This window comes from Gavialis gangeticus, unplaced genomic scaffold (genome assembly GCF_001723915.1).
Source record: "Gavialis gangeticus isolate Ggan-Ray unplaced genomic scaffold, GavGan_comp1, whole genome shotgun sequence".
Taxonomy (NCBI): Eukaryota; Metazoa; Chordata; order Crocodylia; family Gavialidae; genus Gavialis; species Gavialis gangeticus.
In genome coordinates this window covers 16,509,350-16,524,138 of record NW_017729026.1, presented here as the reverse complement: position 1 = coordinate 16,524,138, position 14,789 = coordinate 16,509,350, and positions in this window count along the sequence as shown.

The following is a 14,789-nucleotide window of genomic DNA, read 5'->3' as shown; positions in this document are numbered from 1 at the left end:
GCTTGTTCTAGCTCCAGCCCCAGTGCCAGCCCCAGCCCCAGCCCCAGCCCCAATCCCTCCCTTGCTGTGGGGGTGTTGATCTGCCCTCTCCACCATGCCCCTTCCCTCCCCCTTTGCCTACCACAACAGACTTAACAACTGGAGGCAGCTGTGTCCAGCGTCATCAAGGACTGCCTGGATAGTCTATGGCTGAATCTCCGAATTGGTGCCAAATCTCAGAATCCAAACTGGTTGGATCATATTGGGACAGTGATTTGAATGACTAAATTGAATCACTGTCCTTCCAAATCGGCCAAATCCAAAGCAGATACCTTTTGCTTTGCACAGGCCTAACAGCCACCTGTTGATATTTAGGATGTGTCTTTTCCTTGCCAGGCCTTTACCCTTGACTGGATGGAGCGAGAACACCACCTGGGCTCCTGTTTCCCACACCTTTCACCCAAAGCCATGTCTTAGCAACCGTCAATCCCCTGGATCATGGTGTACATGCAAGAGGTCTATGTGGCCACCACACTAAGATAGTCAGTGCATATGCCTACACAAGAGTATGGAGGAGTGGAGGCTGCTCTAGACCTACCATTCCCCATTTAGGCTATTGAAACAGAGTTTAAAGGCCAGAATGAGTCCAGATGTTCAGTGCCTCGATGGTTGTAGCTTCTACCAGAGAGCAAAAGATTAGAGCTGCTGCTGATTGCCTAACACCAGTGAGTGCATTTCTGTTAGGGTGATGTCCCTCAGCCTTTTTCTAACCAAGGAGTGCCCACAAGGCAGAGTCATGTGGTCACTTTTAATTTGCTCAAGATTGCCCCCAGCAGTATCATTAGTGTTTACATGGATGAGCAGTATGGGATAGTAGTCAGAGGGCTAGATGGGTTTGGACAACCTTTCTATTATGCCTGGATCTGGTTAACTTAGAAACTACTTGCCTCTTAGTATGATCCCATAGAAACTGAAACCTATCAGGCTGTTTAAGTTCATTGTGCCATCTTATTTAAATCAGGAGATGATTGGAAAATAGGGAATTTATGTTCCAAGGAAATAAATAAATATAAAATGGAAATGTTAATGAAGATAGGAAATACTAAAAAATAAGAGATCATCGTTGTACATAGTCAAGCATTTGCTTGATCTTGTTAGCTGTTATTGCATTAAAACACTTAAAACAACTCAAGAAGACAGGCATGAGGAAGACATTTCATCTTCCATCATCACCCCTGAAATGATCACAAAGGAGCAGAAGACATTTACCATCTCACTAATGGTTTGTACTTACAAACATAAAACCCAGGAGCTTCTGTTTTTATCTCCAGAGTCTGGCACCTTGTGCTCTCAAGCTGGCAGTTGTTCCTCTCTGCCTCTAGATGTTACATGTCTGAAAGCAGAGTTTTACTAGGTCTTTTCTCTTTGTTGCTCCCCATGGATTAGACATTACACTATTTCCCATGCTTTTCTATAAATTTTGAGAGGAAATGTATGTTGAGAAGAAGCATGGGAGATTTTGTAATGCTGTTTGAACCATTTTGTGAGCCACATAGTGAAAAGAGCTGGTACAACTCTTTATGCAGAGATACAACATCAAGGATGGGATGAAAGAGACAACAGCCAGCCTGGCAGATGCCAGACAGCAGAGGGAACAGCAGGCATTTCCAGATCTTGCATTTGCCAAGTCTGAACTGTTAGGGAATACAGACTTTTCTCTCACAACAGTATACGTCAGAAGCAGCTCAACTGAAGTTTATGTGCCAGATTCTTCACTGGCTTGCACCTGTAGTAGCCAATTTTAACCATGCAAAGTGGTTGTAAAATACAATCACTGATCTGATCTGATGGCATGTTACAAACCATTTTCCGCAGTAATTAGAAAAGGCAATGTAGGTCTAGCAGAATTACCCTTGATTAAAACTGATCTAAGAGACTGAAAATAAAGGCCTTAGATTCCTATGATGTTTTCCCTTCATCTTTAAAGGCAACTGGCTATATTACTCCTGCAAAACAATTTCCTTCTCTCATAAAAGCTATCTGTAAACTGTAAAGTGACTCAGGAGAGCAGAGGCAGACAAGGTTCTTTGGGTAGATGTGATCTGTTTTATTAGACTAACTGAACAACTGGAAAAAATGTTCTTTGCAAGCTTTCAGTCACAACTGCCTTTCTTCAGGCATAGAGAGGCATAGAGACTCTCTATGGAGGCATAGAGACTCTCTATGCCTGAAGAAGGCTGTTTGTGCCGAAAAGCTTACAAAAAACAATTTTTCCAACTATTTAGTTGGTCTAATAAAAGAGATCACATCTACCCAAAGAACCTTGTCGCCTATGTCCTTAGATCAACATGGCGACAAGCACCAGAACCCTGCTCAGGAGAGCAGAAGCATTGTAGGCAGTAAGGAAGCTCCTTCCTCAGGGTTCAGCATTCATAATAAAGTAGTAAGAAAAATAAATGCAATCAGAAAAATTCCCTAGCTTTTTTAGAGTTTAATTTAGCTCCTCCACCCACCCCCGCCTTAAAATTTGAACTCTGGGATACATTGGTAGGCTATGAGCCTGGTGGCAGTCCTGGTTCCTTCTACATTCCTCTTTGTATCAGATCCTCCCAAACCATTATGTAGGAACTATCTGTCCTTGCGCTCTCTGGTGTATCAATAAAGGTGCTCTTTTTGCTAGGTAACATACTAAAGTTAAATATTATTTAAGCATTTATTACTGAATTTAGTTGGTTTTGAATGGGACCTAGGAGTTAAGGCTGTAAAGTACATAGGTAACCAATTCACTGAGTATGCCAATCAACTTATTGTTTGATACCTGGACTGAAACATTCTGTTCTTGGATCCTTAAAGCAACTTTGATTTGTTTTATTTATAGATGAAAGGATTTTCAGGTACTTTCTGTATTTTGACCACTAATATTTATTTAATGATAAGACTTTGAGAATGGGAGACACACAAAGGGATGAGGTAATTTATTCACAGTCTCACAATGATGAGGATTAGTTACTTTGATGTAATGAGTCAGGCACTTAAGCAGGTGCCTAATTTTAAACATGCTTAATTGCTTTGCTGAAGAGGAATGGACTGGATCATATGCTTAAAATTAAACCTGTAGTTTAGAGCTGTATTGAATTAGAGATTGTATTAAATTGAGTTTTTCTGCCAGTTATTGTTTTTTGGCAGGAGCAGGAGGACGAGGAAGTGCAACATGTCTACTGAGTTTCAAAAACTACTATAAAGTTTAGGATCTATGATAGTAAATCATCTTTTTGAACATTTGTAATTGTAACACTTTTTAAAGATTTTTTTCTCTATAAGAGATACTTAGACAAGCTGTAATGCTAGGCCAATTGCAAACACAACTTGAGTCTGTTTTCACTTGAATCAATGGGAAATGGGAGTGGAATTGGGCCCCAAATGGAAACTAGAGATTAATAGACTCCTATGTGGCATACACCTGAAGAAGCCTATGTTAGTAACTTAATTAATTAGACAGGATTATTTGGAAGGGAAAAAACCACAATTTTTTAGCATATGCAACTCTTGTGTTTCTATAATTATAACATGAAGAGAGCTGTGGGAGCTTTGAAAGAGCAAAAAGCTCATTCCTCATTTTATACTCAATTCTTTATAAATCTTAAAGGCCAGACTCTATTTCATCTACTAGGCATGTAAGTAGTGTTAGGCACCTAAGTATAGTGCTATTCCATGCTGCTCAAGTCCCTGAAAAACTGTTAAGGCAACAGGGAAGTGGGTCATCCTCTTCCTTCCCAATACTTTTTTGTGACTCAGTCTTTAGAGGCCAATGAAGGTGCATCACAAAAGGAGATGCATTAATGCAATTTCAGGACTCGATCAGGGTGGAATAGAATTGCCCTTAAGTCCATTGCCATACCCAGTAGATGGAATAGGTACGGCCCTTAGTTCAGCAACAAGTGTATCATTTTAGGATATTTTCATACCATAATATTTTAGGTACTGCTAAGCTTTAATTTAGAGTGTACCTATGGGCTAAAGCATTTACAAAGTCTACCACACTATTCTTAAATCTCAAGAACAATTACTGGGTCAAACAGAGGAATGTTACTTTTATGTGGTATCTAGTGATTGAATTAGTAAGAATACCTGTTTTTCTGCCTAATAGATTTCAGTTGTGAGGGGACTGTGAAGAGTAGGTTCAAAGTCTGAGTTACTGTACTAAGAACTGAAGCCAACTGTGGGGTTGATATTAGAGCTTTGGTCAATCTTTTTCATTCAGAATATTCATTTATCCCTTGATGGGAGAGAACAGATTTTTAAAAAAAGCTTTGAATGAATTAACTACTTAAAGAACCTGAATGTTCAGACTGTTTTAATTCACAGTTCATTGCATTACCCTTCTGACTGAATTATAAGAACACTTACTGATATCAAAGTAAGTTACTAAGACTTAGGTCACTGCTTTTGGCTCAGGAAAATGATTAAAGTAAAATCTTTGAAATGTAATATATCTGCAACTACACAGGAAATGTAAAACACAAAGTGCATCACTGAGACCTATACATGAACCTATCTAAATAAACATCTGATGAAAAATAAATTGGTTCAATTTTATTTTTTGCTTTTATTTATGAGTTTGTTTATTTTAGAAAGTATCAAATCTGTGTTCTAGGGACTGATCCAAAGGATAAACTCCCTTTGATTTCAGTGGACTTTGGATCAATCCTATTGTGCAGGACAGCCTTTTCACATGCTTTCAGGGAACTAAATCTGGAGTGAAAGGGTTTGAACCCTTTATACAACTTTGGGGCTCCCTGTGTTCAAGTGTGCAGCATTATTGGATGGGGGAAAGGAAGTTCATCATGTTCATCAATGATTTGGATTTGGGTATTAAAAGCGAATTGGCAAAGTTTGCGGATGACACCTAACTATGGGGAAGCGTGGTCACGCTTGAGGACAGGCTGGCAATATAGGCTGACCTGGACAGGCTTGTGAGGTGGGAGGATCTCAACCTGACAACATTTAATATGGAGAAATGTAAAGTGCTCCATCTGGGGAGAAATAATGTGCAACACACTTACAGGCTTGACAGTGTTACAATTGCCAGCACCACAACTGAAAGAGACCTGGGTATTGTGACAGACCACAAAATGAACATGGGCCACCAATGTGATGCTGTAGCTGGCAGAGCAAATCAAACACTGGCATGGATCTACCAAGGCATCTCCAGCAAGGGAAAGGATGTCATCCTCCTGCTCTGCTTAGCCTTGGTGAGACCACAGCTGGAGTACTACATCCAGTTCTGGGCACTTCACTTCAGGCAGGATGTGGAGAAGCTTGAGAGAGTCCAAAGGAGGGCCACACACATGATTAGAGGCCTAGAGAGCAGGTCATATGAGGAGAGGCTGAAAGACTTGGGACTGTTCAGTTTGGAGAGGAAATGACTCAGAGGGGACTTGGTGGTAGCCTATATGTATATCAAGGTCATACATCAGGGCCTGAGGGAGCATCTGTTCACCAAGGCCCTCCAGGGGAGGACAAGAAACAATGGGCACAAACTGGTTGAAGATTGCTTCAGGCTGGATATAAGGAAAAACTTCCTTGCAAGTCGAGCTCTGAGGATTTGGAACAGGCTCCCCCCAGAGGTGGTACAGTCATACACTCTGGCGATCTTCAAAAAGCATCTTGACACCCAGCTTGCTGGGGTCATCTGACCCCAGCAGTCTTTCCTGCCCAAGTGCACGGGGCTGGACCTGACAGATGATCTGTAAGATCCCTTCCAGCCCCCAACATCTAGGAAACCATGAAACTATAAGAAGCAAGAATGAAATCTGTGAACTGTTAATTGTGTTGACCCACGAGCCTCTCTGCCTTTGAGGAAGAAGAACCCAGGCAGCTGCAGCTCGGAGGCAGCCTCAACAGTCCTAGAGCAGCATCACTGCCAGAGTTGTTTTGAAACACAGCATTGCAAAAAACAAAGCTCCCGTCTGCGACTAATCATTTTTTTAGCATTCCAGAGTGGACTCCTGAGAATTGTTCAGCTGTTCTATGACAATCTAATTAAAAGCATAGCACTATTTAGGGCAAACGAGACAGTCTTCATTAATAACTTATACTCTACATAAGGCTGACTTTGTAAGTATATATAAAGTCACCAAAAAAAGCAATGCATGTGCCTCTTTTGTAGAGTCTGATATTTGTTCTTTATTAACCAGGGGAAAAGGCAGCAAATAAGTTTAGAAGGGGTATACCTGGCAAAACCCAAAAGAAGCTCCAAGAATGAGAATGGTGAAATAGGACCAGCAGAAGCATGATGAGAAAAGCCTTTAATATGTAACCACAAATTGTAGTATGGGGTTTATTTGTGATCATCCCACAAGTGAGAAATGGATCACTAATGAATTATTTCCAGGGAATAAATACAAGTAAAGAGGGTCTTCTGGGTGTCTGGTGCTAATTCAGTTTTCACCTGTGACAAGCAAAAGTCTATTTCCCACACTGGTAGCACTTGTCCTTGGTTAAAGGTTTGGAGTTGTTACTGTTTTGGCACTGACTCTGGTCCATAAAAAAACAACACTGGTATATAAAATAAAAATATTTTTATCCTTTTTTCCCCTTTTAATTTACCTTAAATAATTTTGCTATTCCATTAAAGTAAAATTTGTTGCTATATTACATTTTCAACATTTCCGGTTCTGGCTTCAGTCACAGTTCAAAAAAATGAACAGAAGGTGGCAAAATGATTTTATAGCCATTAAAAAAGATAAATTTAAATACATACATTACTAAAATTATATATATGTTATACAAAATTGGCCATGATAATATATCATAATTTGAACTTCTTGTCCAGATTCCTAACCAAAACTTTGGAAGAATTTAACCTGAAATTTTCCTTCTGAGAAACCTTCTCAGGTTTTAAGCTGTTCTCTTAATGATTAAAAGCATGGAACTCAGCTTTTTTTTTATAAGGGTGCAGGGATAACACACACTTTTCAACAGCAGCAGCACAACCCCCCACTTGTTTTTAGCAACACAGTATAACTCATCTTTCAAACACATATGATTTCTAGTACTAACAGCATGGTGCATTTTCCTAACCTTGTTTTTCTTTAGAGTCCTGCTTAAAGTAGAAAATAAGACTAAGCAACTCTCTTCACTACAATCTAACCAGAGATTAAACAATTGCAAGTTAGTCGATGTGAATTAGCCTGACTCATTACAGCATGATTACATTTTTAATATCAGTGCAGTGATGTTGTATCATGCATTCTCAGTAGTACTGTATCTTGCTGTGGAACACAGTGTACCTCATGATTCATAGTGCCACGACTCACTGCATCACTTTGATTTTCATCACTGGAGAATAGTGCCACTCCAAAACAATGAAAGGAAATTGGCTGTGGACTGCTGCTCACAGAACACAGCAGTGAAAGCTGGTGAGCAACTTACTGTGACAATCTGCGGTTTTGTGTTACAGGAGAGAGAGTGAACAGAAGGGAGGAGGACTGCTGAAAATGGCAGCAGAGGGTTGGTGCTGGGTGCAGCTGGACTTAGTGTGGAAGACTGCCTCTCTAGACAGCCAGAACCAGAGCTCAGTGATCTGAACTTGTATCACATTTTACCATTAGTGATCTCTGTGTCTGCAAGGATATTCTTAAAGTCTTGTCTATGCAGGGCAGCTAGTGCAGAATAATGTAGGGCAGTTATTTTGCATTGAAGTCCTGAGTGGATGTTATTCTACACTAAGAATCCCTTGGATTAATTGACAGCACACAAAGGCATGGTGAGTATGGAGTAACACCCTTGCAGCCACAGAGTTAGTGTGGAACACGTATCGTGTTTAATTTCACATCCTATCTTATTCTGCTCTAACTTTCCTTTGTAGAGAAGCCCTGATATAAACCTGGTTTTATCAATTTGGTTTGATGCAATTTGATTTGGTTTTAAATTAAACTGAGAAGCCCTTTCCAAACTGAAATAGAATTTTGTACAAGTTTTGACTAGAGTCATATTACAGTATTTTGAATCTGTACCAGGCAGGGGGGAAAACATCCTAGGGTTGCCGTGCTCTCCCCTAGTACTCCCTACTGTGCCAAGTTTGCGATAACGCACCCTCGTTCTCTCCTGCCATGTCTTGATCTTACGAAAGTTAAAGGGAGGTTGCCTCTCGTTCTCCTGGTCACGGTTTCTGCTACCCCGATCCTTGTTTATACAATGGGGTTCCGGGCACCCCAGCCTTATGGGTTATGCGTGGCTCCAACCACCCCTGTACCACACCCCAAGCCTTGCAGATGTACCAGACGTTGTTTGGTCTATCTCACTCTCTGCGCCCTCTCTGGTGCTCAGGCTCTCTGCAGCCTTTGTCCCTCAGCCGCGCCCCACAGGAGCTATGGCTTTCCATAGCCTTGTCTCACAACCGCACCCCACAGGTGCTCTGGCTTTCTGCACCCCCCTTTCTGGGGCTTCTTGCTGCCCCCTCTCTGGGGCTTTTCTGGGGTCTCCACACAGCCGTGGCTCCCCTATGAAGCCTCCTCCATCCCCTTATAGCCTCACCCGGTCCTCCGGTCCTCCATCTCTCACCCAAACAACTGCCTGTGCATTCTATCCTCTTCCTTTTTCTCACTCTGGCAGAGCTCCTACCCCTTTGGCTGCTGGCAGGCAACTGCTTGCCTGGCTTCAGCCTGGGAGTTATATGGGAGCCAGGCCCTGCTCCTTCCAGTCAGCTGACTCCCACTGGTTACCCTGGCAACCCACAGCTGGGCTCCTCACTTACTGCTCCACAAGTAGCAGGCACCTCAGTGCCCTGCTACAGAATCAAAGCAGTGCAACTCCTGAATGCAGATAATGCCTAAACTAGGGCATAGTTATAAAAGACAACCCCTTTAGCTAATCATATAAGACACTAGAAAATGGAAGTGAGTTTTAGGACTTTGGTTGTGCTGTTTCCTAGTTCCTAAATCCCTAGAAGGATCTCTGGAACATATCCAGTTTCAGTGAAAGTATGTTGAGGTGGCTGTGGAGATGGGTCACTATAGCAGGAGGCTTGGTGCTCCTGCTACTTTAAAGAGAAGGCGGGCTGCCTGAGAAGCAGCTTGAAGGTATGGCAGAGGCCAATTAGAAAGTCACCTGACCAGAGGGGGCTGGGCTTCAAGTATATAAGCCCAGGGCCTGAGCTGGTCAGGCAGTCTAGCCTTGAGAGCTAGGGAGAGCTGGCGTAAGCAACCCTGGATGTTTGAGGAAGGGACTAAAGGGGAGAAGGAGCTCCTCACAGGCCTGGGAACATAGAATAGGGGGCCTGGGGCCCAGAAGGAGAGAGCTTGAGCCCAGGAGGGGCTGAGTAGGTAGGTCTGGGGCCTGTAGCCTAGCACGGCACAGCTGACCCATTCTGAGCCCCAGGTGGAGCTGAAAATGCAGGTCTCAGCTGGGGGGACCAGTTGCTGGGGCTGAGACCAGAGCTCAGAGAAGTATAAGCAGGGCCTGAGAGCCTGGAGGTCTATAGCTTTTGCAGGGTTGGGTGGGGCTGGGCTAGGCTGGTGCTTGTGGGCAAGCACTGACCCAGGCCTGCTCCTGGGCTGTCATAGAGAAGAGACAGGAAAAAACTCTGCTTCCTCCCTGTACAGCTGTGTGGGGGAGGAAGCCCCCCACCTAGGGGTATTAGCGGAGACTTGGGCTGGGCCCATGTAGCAAGGGAGACTCTTGACACTGGCAACATGCAGCTGCTGACTTGACTTTGCTGCTGCCAGAGCTGGGAATCTAGGGGAACAGAGCCTTCTTCACTTTGTGGACCTGGCCTGGCTCCCTGCAAGACTCCAGAAGGGGTGCTGGGGAAAGGGGGTCTGCAAAGCAGAGGGTCTCTTTTCTTCCCCACCCTGCCAGCTCAGAACATGGTAAAGCTGAGCTAGCAGCTGTATGCTGCTGCTGTCAAGAGGCTGGGCTGGAGCCTGGGGGAACAGAACCTCCTGCCACATGACTGGCCCAGCTACCCCTGCCAGGGTCTTGGGGGAGACGGGACTGGGACAGGCCCATGAGATGAGGGGGCTCCATTTCACCCCCTGGCCCCAGCTTCAGCAGCTTGGAAAGGGAGACCCTCCTGCTGCATGGACCTGGCCTGGCTCCTCCTGAGACCCCAGCAGGAGTAGTTGGGAAGGGCTGTGCAGCAAGCGGGGGCTTCATACATCTCCTTCTCTTCCCCCAGCCACTGAGGGTTAGTCTGGCAGCCTCCTGGGAGGCTATTGGAGTGCACCCTGCCTGCTGGCCAGGGTTGGTGCAGACAAGCTCTGAGCTGTTCCATCTGGCACTCTGTGGTGCTTTTGTGTAAAGAAACATAGAGTATCTCCTCAACAGGCTACCTGAACATCTGTATGCACCTATAGTTTGTGTGCGGAGGGAGGGAATCTGGCATGACTGCCTTTGTAGGTACTAGGTGTTCAGTTTCCATCCCTTATGCCAGCAGGTGTGGATTACATCTATCATGATTCAACAAACACAGATCATGCTGTCTGAATCATGAAAAAAATAAACAATGCAGAAGGATGATTTTATACCCCAATGTTCAAAAGAAACTGTGATGCTGTTCAACTGTAAATTGAAAAAGGCAAGAATCCTTTGAATTTTACCAGCTCTTGGGCAGTCCTTATTACAAGTAATGATTATGGGACCCTTGCCAAAATATTAGCAACCTTCTTAGAACTGGATACGATTAAATTATCAGAGATCTTATGGGCTTTGAAGAAAATTATTTCTCTAAGACTGTATGACAAAAATTAATACTAAGATACTAGATCTTTTAGTTGTGGTAACTTCAATCAATGCTGAAAATACAGTTGATAATATCAGTTTGAGGTGTTAGACTGATTTTGTTTAATAGACACCTTTGTTCAATAAAATAATAGTAGAATGCTATGTAGCATCTAATTAGTTCCAAAAGAATAAACTTTTTCATTATAATTTCAAAAGTATTAGCAGTCAGCCTTGTCTTTCTATCTTTCATGAGATCTTTGGGATGGTGGAAAAAAGTCAATGAGAAATCATCATTGGAACTGCACAGGTGTCCTACAATGCAGGATATACTGTAATGAGAAATTAGTTATGCAATATTTTCAGCCTGGATGAAACCCACCAAGTCATAGATCTAAATAATTTCTTATTTTTCTCAACTTTTAATCTCCAGACATAGCCCCTCTTGATTCCCAGCATCTTGGCTGCCATTCTTGGATGTCTTTGAGGCTTGGCTTGACAAAGCCCCGGCTGGAATGATCCAGTTATGGATAGTCCTGCTCTGAGCAGGGGGTTGGACTAGATGACTTCCTGAGGTCCCTTTCAACCCTAACCTTCTATGATATTTTTGGTTGAGGGCTAGACTATATTCAGTTGATAAAGTAGTAATAGATTACCTAAAAACAGTCTAGGAGAGAGATTCTATTCTGCCTGTTAGGTACAAAAATGGACTTGGCTATATTAATGTGGTAGTAATCCACCTGTCCCCAAAAATCCTTATGGCATCTACTTGTGTAGCAAATGCTATCCTATCTTTTAGAGACTGAACCACAAAAAAGTAACACTGAGGAAAAGGATCCCACCTCTTGCATATACAGTGTTTTGGGAACTTGATCAGGGTAGAACTGAATTGCACTTAGGTACCTAGCAGGTGGAATAGGATCTGGCTCCAGGCTTCTTCACTGGTTCATAGTTAGCTGAAGGAAGCCTTGTTTCCCTGAAACAAGGAAGGAAGCCTTGTTTCTCTGAAACTCAATAAAAGGTTTGAGTCTCTTTACTCATCCACAGTTGTTTTCTTAAATTCACTCTGCTCACATCCTTGCTAAACCAAATAGCAAGCACAAAGTGAAGGCTTCACTTATGATTGAAGGCAGGAGATAAGGAATAGTAAACATTTTCATGGGTTTTGGGAGTTTTGCAACAAGCACTTTCTCCAGGCAGGGTGCACTGGCACGCAATGATTGATGTTATCAAGTTTTGCTTCTTGTTACAAGTTGGTGACAATAATGCGCTAGTGAAGGCTTTGGTAGTTAAGGCACAAGACGGGGATTTGAGTTTCTAGTTTTGACACTGATTTGCTACATGATCTTGTGCAAGTCACTTATTGCTCTTTATCTACATTTGCCATCTATGGGCATTTGTACACACCATGTTTTTTGACATTTCTTTGTTTTTGCCTTTTGCGCTGCAAGACTGTGACTGTTTGCACGAGCAGGTTTTCCAGATGTGTTAAAAGTTTTTCTGTTGCATTAAACTAAAACTCCTCATGTGTAGTTTAGTTTGGCTCACCACAAATTAAAGCATTGTGTCCATGGTTTCACTGTGTGCAAACACAAAGGCACTTAAAGAAGTGTAATGATCCTCTTTGTCCACCAGGTGGCAGTGAAACTTTTTTTGTAGTTCACCCCTTGGAATTGCTGCTGCTTTTGAATTGCTTCTGCTTTCCCCCTGCCCTCTCCCCCTTGTGCCATGTGCTGGGTCCATGCTCCTACAGCTGTGTGGCAGGGCATGGGGTGGGGGACCCAGCCAGGGGGAGCGAGTGGGGGGCAGCACGGGACTGTCCCACTCTCCTGTGGTGCCGGCTGGGGACAGGGTTTAATTCTTTTGAAAACATAGTGTGTGCAAACAGTGATGCAGTGCTCCAAAATAAACAACTTTTAAATTTTATAAGCCTATTTAATTTATTGAGAATTAAACCCTGTGACATATACAGGTGCTCTATGAAATGGAGATACAGTTTCTCTACCTCAGATGACCATCACACTTCCTCAGGCATAGGAGAATGCAGAGATTGTAAAATTTCTCCTAGGTAGAAATGAGAATTTGTATTTCACAGGAGAGCTGAAGGTGTTGTAAGATCTGGTTGGAATAGTTAATTTTGTGCAAATTAGGCTCAGATAAAAGTTAGAACAGCCTATTTACCTCAAAGTTGTTTGGTGTCAGGCAGGATGTTGAATTATGTTTCCTTCTGGTTAAGAGCATTCAATCATGCCACTCTCCTGTGAAGTATGAAACATCATAACCAGAAGGAAACATAATTATCATTTTTTTGATAAGAACAGTTTTATCTTGAGGCAGATGTAAGTGTCCTCAGCCCAAGTCCCTATGTTATTAGGCAACCCCTACTCCTATCTTCAGAACTCTATGAATATTACAACGCTCATATGCCTCCTGCAATGCAGAGAACTGGAAAGAGCCTCCTAGTTGCTTATTATTAACATCATTATCTAATTAACAGTTTTATGGTAGCAATCTGGATTAGGCTGCTGTTGTATTAAATAATGCAGAAACAGAGGTAGCCATATGGTCACCACCTTAAAGAGCTCACAGTCTAATAGTATCAGCAATTAATGAAGTATAGGGTGAGAAGGAAATAATTATAGTTGGTAGTTGGTTGGTAGGTAGGGTTGGAAGGGACCTAAGCAGGTCATCAAGTCTGACCCCCTGCCATGTCTGGAAAGAATTCTGGGGTCGAATGACCCCGGCTAGGTGATTATCTAGCCTCCTTTTGAAGATCCCCAGGGTAGGGGCAAGCGCCACTTCCCTAGGAAATTGGTTCCAGATCCTAGCCGTCCTGACTGTGAAGTAATGCCTCCTGATGTGTAGCCTGAACCTACTGTCAGTGAGCTTATGGCCGTTATTTCTTGTAACTCCTGGTAGTGCTCAGGGGAACAGGGACTCTCCCACTGCCTGCTGGTCTCCCTTGGCAAGTTTGTCAGTGGCCATCAGATCTCCTCTCAGCCTTCTTTTGTGTAGGCTGAACAGGTTCAGGTCCCATAGTCTCTTCTCACAGGGCCTACCCTGCTGCCCCTGATTATGCTGGTGGCCCTCCTCTGTACCCTCTCTATGCTATCCCCATCCCTCCTGAAGTGCAGCGCCCAGAACTGGACGCAGTACTCCAACTGTGGCCTGACCAATGTTGCATAGAGGTGGAGGTTCACCTCCTTGGACCTGCTCATGACACATCTATGGATGCATGACAAGGTGTGGTTAGCCTTCCTGACTGCGTCCCCACATTGGTGGCCCATGTTCATCTTGGAATCACTAATGACTCCAAGATCCTTTTCTGCCTCTGCACTTATGAAAAGGGAGTTCCCCAGCCTGTAGGTATGCTGCTGGTTCTTCCTCCCCAGGTGCAACACCTTGCACTTGTCCATATTGAAACCCATCCTATTCTCATCCGCCCACCTCTGCAACCTGTCCAGATCTAGTTGTAGCCTGTCCCTCTCTTCTAGTGTGCCCACTTCTCCCCACACCTTAGTGTCATCCGCGAACTTGAACAAGGTGCTTTTTCCCCCCTTGTCCACATTGCTGATGAAGATATTGAACAGTGGGTCATCTTGCCAATTAGATCTAGTACTTCTTATAGCTTCATATACTGCTGCCAACATACATGGGTTTTTTGGTTTGCAATCATGTGAGTATCAACAGTTACTTCTTGCTGCACCTCAGCCAGCTGTTATGAATTGTTTGGACTTCCATAGGCATCCAGTTGCTGGTTTTAGTAAGAGATGAGAAGGTAGAAGAAAAGTCATGAATACCTCTTAATTAATACTTTTTTTATTCCTGGTAATAAGCTTTCCAGTTTGAAATATATATATATTTTTAAATAAGGAAATAAAATCCTAGCTTTGTCATTAACACTAAATACTTGATATTTGTCATTCGCAAAAAGGCAAGAAAGTCAAAGAATAGTATTTCCTTCCTGATAACATTTTTGCCTCTTGAACACATGTAGTATTTTGCTAGGGAATTCTATGCCTGAGGCAGCCATAACATACCCAGGACAGTACCAGCTGCCACATTACCCAGGACCTTCTTTTTGCCCC